Source organism: Alosa pseudoharengus, unplaced genomic scaffold (genome assembly GCF_046254945.1).
Source record: "Alosa pseudoharengus isolate Yale_2024_CS ecotype anadromous, Long Island Sound unplaced genomic scaffold, YU_APseudo_1.1 YU_APseudo_1.1_scf_23, whole genome shotgun sequence".
NCBI classification, from domain to species: Eukaryota; Metazoa; Chordata; class Actinopteri; order Clupeiformes; family Clupeidae; genus Alosa; species Alosa pseudoharengus.
This window is the reverse complement of record NW_027468685.1, coordinates 16,343,160-16,352,355: the sequence shown is the minus strand read 5'-3', so window position 1 is coordinate 16,352,355 and position 9,196 is coordinate 16,343,160.

Below are 9,196 nucleotides of genomic sequence, written 5' to 3'. Positions count from 1 at the left end.
ATCCGAGAAGCGCTTATGCAAACACGCTGCGGTAGATGCCGCAGGGGGCGCCGAAAGTCTTTTGTTTAACAATTGATTGTCATTAGTGGGCATATGCCAAGTTCAAAGTTGTGTCTGTAAACATGCTACCGTTTCCGACTGTGAAACAAACGCGTGCCACCTCTGTGACTCCGCCTATTGGTTTTAACGAGGCTTAATTAAGCTATCACTTCCGTTAAGCTTTTTTCAGCGTTTTGTGAATTTAAGTTGGTGGTCTATGCTAATTCAATGCGCAATTGATAATTGCAAGATACGTTACGATGTTCTTTATTAGGTCATTTATTTAATCTAATCATACCATGTAAGCCTTTTTGGAATTAAACTATTGACCACTATGGACAGATTGCTATCAGCCATAAAAAGCCTCTTGGTCTTTAGCAAAAGTGACCATTGATTAGATTGTTTCTGATGGTCAAACAGCCAGGTTTTATAGAGCATGCCAAACCTGGGGTCGGATCAATATGCAATAATCTCCAATTGCAGGGGGAAGGACACCACATGGCTTCCACTCCTGTCTTTAATTACAAGGATGAGGACCAGTGGGGTGACACAGAATTCCATTAATGCAATCACATAATGAGCCACCACATCCTATATGGACCACATAAGTCATGTCATGCCACCAAACTTCCAACCTGCCATTTATGACTGAGAGTGTGGACAGCAAGCAACTCTATATATATTACATTACGGATCTTGATGATGTTCAAAAAGCGTAATGAAAACTAGGAAGAACTCAATCCCCAACTTTTCATTTGTCTGTGACTGAATTGATGATACTCTGAACTGAAGTGAAGAGTATCAGGCCTCTGCTTTCTATAGCAACCACAGGCACCTTTGGGAAATGTAAAAGTGTGTGCCACAGAGTGTAACATGGGCTCCCAGTTTTCAGTCTTAGCTGTACTGCTATAGCATGCTTATGTAGCTGTTGCATTATGTGTGGACAGATCAGCTAAATTACTTCTAATGTGTGCTGCAGTATCTGATTGTACTGTAATAACTAAGCCTAGCTCTCTAGTGGACATTTGTTCTGCTGGCTTTGATCTTTGGGGCTTCCATTATTTACTCACTTATAGGATTTGCAATCTGTGAGGATATAAAGCCGTTAATGGCTGTTATCTTTAATTACTCCAATACCATAAAGGTTACCTTAAAGGTTTAATCACCATGGGAACATGTTTTTTTTGTTTTAATTAAAATAACGGATGCTTTGGGCCACAGGCGGACATGGAAGCCCATCGAGTTGGGATTGAGTAAACAGCTCCGCTCGATCAATCACCCGCTCTACCGGGTAGTATTGATAAACACCCACACAAACTGTGATATTTCAGGTGGGCTTGATACACACACTGACTTTGAATGTCGCGGTGCATCACTGTCCACAGTAGCCACTCACTGAGTATCATTCAGGACTTAAGGCTGCTGATTGGTGACCAACTGTTTTTCCCGAAGCCTGAATCCCTGAATGTGTGCTTTATTGCTTCTCAGCAAGCTGAATCATAAGGGAATTAGGCATAGTATGGATCTGAGGCAATAATTTCTATATTTGCTAGGAACAACCATAATATCACGTTTAAGTCCACTGGGTGGGCCTCAAGATGAGACTGTTCTTGCTATATAAACAATCCCCTCAGGCATCTCTCTGGCCTGTAAAACACTTGGTTTAATAAAGAATATTAGCTAATAAATAATAAACTAACACTGTAAAATCGATAAACTCTGTGACACAGTCACAGACATCTGAACAGCTTCTTCCTCAAGACAGTGGGAAGGTGCTCTTCTTCTATGCGTGGTCAAATGAGTCCCATGATATGGAGGATTTGCAAGGGAGGACAAAATTGTCATGGCTAATTTCAAGAGAAAGCCATAGCCTGGCAGTTTCTCAACATCTCCCACAGTCACACCAGATTGGTCTTCGAGAAGTGGACCTGTTTGCTTGGCAGTTATGGAACTCAAACTGAACTGTAAAGTGGTCTTATCAGAGGAAACCAGGCCTCCCCCAAAATGTAAGATCCACTATGTATGACTCGTATGGTCCATCAGTATAAGTCACCATGTGAAAATTACAGTTGGGATATATAGGGGGATTTCATGCTTACTGCTTTCAGAACCTTAACCAAGGACATGATTCCTGGTAGAAGTTTAAATGACACCTTGCACCTTGCGGCGAGTTAAATTTCCCCCAGGATTCCTCCAAGCCAACCAAAACTGTTTCATTTGGATTAGGCCCAACATATTCATGCTGTGCTCAGGCCATCGCTTTGGCCCTATAATTGTACTTTCAGCAGGGGCACTATACTCCCCATGGCCCATAAGCCAGGCTGGAATAGAGACATCGCCCACCCATCTCTACTTGATCACGCACCAGCCAGGCTCAGGCCCCTTTTGTGCCGGGTTAGATTAAGTCCGAGGGGTGTCTTGTCAGGCTTAGTGGTGTGTCCTATCGCTGCGTGGACAGGGTGGGACGGGACCTGGAGCCATGACTGGGGAGGAAGTGTGTGTGTGTGTGTGTGTGTGTGTGTGTGTGTGTGTGGACACGGTCACGGGCAACCAGCTGCAGGGTGGGGTGGGTTCCCCTGACAAACACTTGGTCACACACACACACAGTGTCCCTCTCGCACACACACAGCCTCCTTAATAAGGTTTCAATCTGGCCAGCCTAGCAGAAAGGCACGGGCAGTGTTATGGAGATGAGGGTGTGAGGGTCAGGTCAGTAAAAGAGGGTGGGGGTGCGTTGCCGGCCATTGTTTCCTCCGCACTCATTTTTTTTTGGTTGTGCTGTCCCTCCCTCCCCTCCCTTTCCTTGGACTGCTATGGTGGTGAGCAGGAGGGGGACTCTAAGGGTTAATGCCCTGCAAGGTCAATGTGGCCCCCCCTTATTCCCCTAAAGGTCACCAGCGCCTGGTCTGAGGGGCCGTCTCCGGTCTGCTGTGGTGGGAAGGCCACTGCCAGGCCCACTCCCTTCTGTTATACTTTTTCACGACCCTGTTTATTTTTTTGGAGGAGGGGAGAATGTGAATTTCATTTGCGAGTCAAGGCCCATATGTACACCCAGGACCAGCTTGCAGACTGATGTTAAGATAATGTTTACGAAAGCAAAAAACTAAGACTAAAACTAAGACTTGTCTAAGTACAATGATTATTTTTGACCAGGTGATAAAGGATGAAAACTAATCCAAAGTGCTATGCCTTTTTATGAAGCACGTGCACATAGTTTAAAAGTTCTATGCTGGTGGTGTGTACCTTCATCCTAAAGGATTACATGACCCTAAAATACTTTTGAGATTTCAAGCTATTAAAATATCAGTCTTGTTTTTCAAAAGTGCAAGAGCTACACATTACTTTGGATCAGAAGACTAACCTACAGAATCACAGTTTAAAACGGCATGAAACTTGAATTACATTCAGCTATTGTGTTTGTCAGGCCAGTATGTTTTATTAGTGAGTAAGTGGGGTAGGCTCAAATGTAGTCATATTTAATGTCTAATATTTTGCCATTTCTTATACCATAATTGGACCTGTAAATATATGGCAAATATGCAACACTAAAGTTGCTGTAAGGAGACACACGAGGAAAGGCCTTGCGCAATGTCGTATTTGCATACACATGCTAAATAGCCTAATTAATTCGGTCTCAGGCTTAAAGATTCCTGTGGACCACAGCAGGAATAAACATTTCGGGACAATTGCAGACAAGAAGTGGAAACATGGCCTTGTTTTTCGTACTATTAGTTCGTTTACTTTAAATTACTAATTACAAAAGACATGCCAGCTTAGATCAGAAAAGGATGCTGACGATGCACCTGTCTCTAGATTAATTCAAGTCTACCCCTTCCAGTTAAACCTTATAAGATTTTGTTTTGTGTTAATTAAAGGGTTGCAAATGTAAAAGAGGGATGCTTCTCTCAGCAATCCAACATAGGCCTGTGCCATTAACTGTGGTCCTGATGTGTTCTTCGGTTCTCCTTGTTCTGAAATAAAACGTGTTAGCACAACATCCAAGCTGTTCCAGGTGAATATATGGCATGCCAAACAAGAAATGAACGATTTCCTTAGTTGTGAGGCCTTGATACAAAGAAAACATTACCTCAAAGCATCGATGTTAAGCCCCCTAACAATATCTAAACTTTAGAATAGTGCAATGACATACAGTGTAAGCCCACAAAGTCTCTACAATGTCACAGTAAATTGTAGTTTTCCCATGGCGTAAAACTTTATGGCGCGCGTTATTAAACTGTAATAAGGTCTCCACGTGATTGTTTTAACAATACATCAGTGTACCTCTTCAGTAACTATCTTTGCCATCATGTCAATATTAGAATGGGATGGATACACTGTGATTTCATACCAGGGGCCATGAAATCGTAAATCTATGATAGCAGGTCATTCTTCTGTCTGAACAATAAACAACATAACATGGACCTGCAATTAAAGGCTATCTAAACAGAAACATCACGACCACAAGTCCCTGTGTTCCACTAAGGAAACATTATTTCCCTGAACTGTTTGTGTTGTGTAATAGGCTGCGGATAAAAATGATAATTCAACAGTGTAAAATCAAGCTTCTTGAACACCATACACTACACTGGGCTACGACAAATTTCAAACAACAATCTAATTTATCAAATAAAATAACAGAGAAATTCAACAGCACTTACAGGAACAGATGGATAGTAGAAAGACTATTAGAATCCGAGGCTTCATTTTAACGCACTGGCTCCTCTTTTCCAGAGAAATGACAGTCTTCACTTTGCAGGTGTCCTCCTCGTCGACACAAAATAAAAACAATTAGGGAGGTAAACTATTCCAAACGATTTAGGAAACTCCTGCGTTCTCTTCTTTTCGAAAATAGATCTATATAAACTTATGAAAACATTTCTACTGTTTCTGTTAGGGACTCCTTGTCCAGCCTTTACTAGGGTAGGCTACTTGTCACGTTCAAAGCCACTTTCAGAATACTGGCTGTGGTTATTCAGGACCTACGGAAAGGATAGCGGTCATTAGTTATTCAGCCGCGTATTGTTGTCCCTGCTGACACCCTTGGTCAGTGAATGGACACTGATACAACAGCTTTCGCCGGCACTCGCAGGTTGGTCCCTGACGAACCAATCACAAGTCCACGGACACCCAAGGGGAGGTGCGACTTGCCTCCCAGGCATGATTGATATTCATTTGAGCGGAGACCGGGGGACCATTGCTTCGCATCGCTCCCAGTGGTTTGGTGTCACTCACACGCATGACACAAAATCACAGCGGACAGCTGCGGCCACCCCGAAGTGTAGCGAGTGGTCAGTAAACCATATGTCATTTCAGGATACAGTTGTCCCGCGACAAAACGCGGGAGAACTGGCCCAAAATCAACAGTGAAATGGAGTGTAGGCTACAAACTTGTTAATCAACACGCCCCAAACCATTAATTTTCAGATTATCGCAGTCATGCAGACCTGTAGCTCAAATATAGGCTACAATGTATTTTACAACTCTGGCCAATTCCAATTCCACTTTATACTAACATGCAAAACTCAGTGCAGATCTCTGCATTGCATGCAGGCCAATAACATTAGATTAGGCCTTCACACTAGAATTGCTTCCCAAATTTGAAAGGTCTTTGACCTGCTGCTCTAAAGGGCTGTGCATCAGTTTGGCTGGCATCCAGACTAGCACCGTTTTACAACTGACTGCCAATTTCATTTCAGATTTTTAAAGGTATCTCTGATTTGCTATTGTCACAGCTCTTGGTATTTCTCACACTTTTAAGTTATGAAATGTCTATGTCTCTCAGGAAAAACACACTTCCAGACACCTGTCCGTGTCCATCTTGACAGACAGAAATACACTACACACAAGCATAGATTTTGTGATACTATAATTTTCTGACAAGCTGTCATGCCTGTCATTGGGTTATATTGATTTACTTTCTCTTACTATTTACTATTGTCACTTTCAATTGTTGAACCAGTGGAACAAATATGTACAAAATGTACAAAGTATAGGCCCACATACTGGACACTGGTTTACAAAGACTATTTAATCAATTCCAAGAATGTTGTTTTTGATGGACCTATAATTTCATGTTTTCCCACACACACAAAATCCATTTCATAAGTTGCCCTCTGGCTTTGATGTTCAAGATCAAGTGTTTTCATCCTGTGTGGTCAGAAATATATGCATAGACCTCCCACAACCAAACACCATTCTTAACACATCAAACTCCCTCAATTAGCAAACATTAACATATGCATAGCGACATCAGGGGACAACAAAGGCCTAATGGGATGCTTGTGGTTTCAGAGGCCGCTTTAAAAAAGACTTGACTGCAATGGCATTGGCACATTTGAACCAATATGGCTGAAATCCCATTTGGTCTGTGTACAAAAACAAGGCTGTTTATGTAAAGCATAGGACTAAAACAACAAGCTGCTCATTCAATGGGCATAGAAAAGTCACACGCAAACGGTCAGAAAGGTTTCATAGGGTGTTTTGTCAGGGAACTGGTAAACAAGATCTACAGGGTGCACAAAATAAAGCAAATGCTCTTTGGAATTCATTGGAATGAGAGAGTAAATAGCAGAAAGAGGAAGACCAACTGCCTTTACCAATATTTGTCTTTTTCTGGTGTTCACTATGTGCTCTCTGTGTTACACTAATTCACGGATGGGGTAAATGCAGAGACCAAATTCCTTGTATACACAAGTATACCTTGCCTATAAACCTGATTTACAAAACAAGGCACACGAGTTTAGGCTGAAGACATAATAATGCCACAAGTTCAAGTTTACTACCACTCATCATGACCATCATCAGTTTGGCACAGAGTGATACCTCGTGTTGTGTTGAAGAGGCCAAAAGGACATTGTGTTATCATTTTTAAAATGCTGTGTATAAATTATTATTGATACTGAAAACGCCAAGGCACACACCGACTTTAGAGAGGCAGCCGTGGCCTACTGGTTAGCGCTTCGGACTTGTAACCGAAGGGTTGCCGGTTCGAACCCCGACCAGTAGGCATGGCTGAAGTGCCCTTGAGCAAGGCACCTAACCCCTCACTGCTCCCCGAGCGCCGCTGTTGTTTCAGGCAGCTTACTGTGCCGGGATTAGTGTGTGCTTCACATGTGTTCACTGTTTGCTGAGTGTGTTTCACTAATTCACAGATTGGGATAAATGCAGAGACCAAATTTCCCTCACGGGATCAAAAGAGTATATATACTTAGTTATACTTATAGTTACTGATTCATTTTCTATACAGAGCTGTATAATGAGCTGAGACCACAGTGATGGGCATATGCTCACATGTTGGCTGAGCGGCGTAGTAGATCTGTAGTCTACTAGGCTATATAACAACCACTTTATGACTACCCAAAACCGTTTTAATTAAGAAGCAGTGAAATTGATTCATTTTCATTGGGCTTCTAAAAATCCCTCGGCACATTTGCAGTAACACATTTTTATATTTTAACAGAAGTGATCCATTTTACCTTGACTCTTTCATAAGGCGTTAATGAAACCTCTACCGGTGTGCATGTTTTGGCATTTGTCTTCCAAGTCATTGTCTATGCTGTCTGCTTGTCATCATTCTGTGGGAATACTTCTTGACAGCAGGCCCTGAAAGGCTTGTAGGTAAAAGTAAAATGAATTCAGCAAAATATATGGAAATTCTGGAGGACAATCTGATTCAGTCTGCAAGAGAACTATGACTTGGGAGAAGATTTACTGTGACAATGAGCCGAAGCCTACAGGGAAAACTACACAGAAATGGTTTAAAGACAACAATGTTCTGGAGTGGCAGCAGGGATGGATTACTGAACGGGCCTACTGGGCCCAGGCCCAGGGGCCCAAGGGGTCAGGGGGCCCTGAAGCCCAAGCCTTTGCATGGAATCATTGCCTCAATATCAACAAATCAGGATGTAGGCTATGAATCTGATGGAATTTAGTATTGTCCATCTCCAAAATGCACCAGAATACAGGAAATCACATCAAACAAATTAAAAAAATTCTGGGGGAGGACCCGCAAACCCCCCCTCCCACATATACGAAACTGAGTGGGGGGCCCTTAATACATCTGGGCCCAGGGGCCCGAAAGTTCATAATCCGCCCATGAGTGGCAGAGTCAAAGCCCAGACCTCAATCCTTTAAAAAATCACCTGATCTCCTTCCAACCTGGCAGAGCTTGAGCTGTTCTGCAAAGAGAAATTGAGTAAAATTGCAGTATCCAGATGTGCAAGCCTAATTGAGACCTATCTTCGCAGACTCCACTCCATGTTTTAATTACGACCAAAGGTCTACTCAATGCTGACTTGAAGGGGGTGAATATTTATGCAATCGTTTTTTTTGCAGTATATATTTTTAATTAATTAACATTACTTTATAATCTGCTTTCACTTTGACATTAAAGAGGGGATTTTTGTCAGTTATTGTAAAAAGGCCAAATTAAAGTGATCAATATTCCATTTATAAAATCAGTAAAAGTGGAAATATCCAAGGGGGGTGAATACTTTTTATAGTCACTGTATGTAAACTATACTTGCTGTACAACTGTGAATAATAATCCTTGTTTACTGTAAGGTACTGTACGGTTTTCTAGGCAAGAATGACTGAGTTTTTTCATGGTTTTTACTTATCAGCATACATCTTAAAGTGCATCAGTCTTCAGTCCCATCACTTAGTCCATTTTGGTGGAGTCACACAATGTCATGAACATTCATTCTGTAGAGACATTCTTCATGTTTTCTAAGTACATTTCTCATGTGTGAATAATATTATAACGTTCATAAATACTGTAAGTGATAAAATGATGTGAACTGTAAGTAGGATATTAGGCGTATAGCTATGCACCCTTCTCACAAAACTGATCATGGCCATTGTTTAGCGTTTGTTAGAATATGAATGGGGGATGTTTTTGCCAAGCTTTGACCGGACTTTCCTCCCAAAAAGATTTCTGAAGTTTCTGAAGCATGGGATGGAATTTGTTGAGATGTTTTCTGCCATGATGCCAGCCACACATCTTTAGAGAAAAGTTTCTATAGGCCACTAATCTCTAGGAAGATTTAGGATCGGAGCTCACTGTAGCAGGCTCGCTTTGAAGGCCTGTGTGTCTGTGTGTGAACGGGGTGTGTGTAGTAGGGAGGCTTAGCATTTAGAAAATAAAGATTCACTGGGG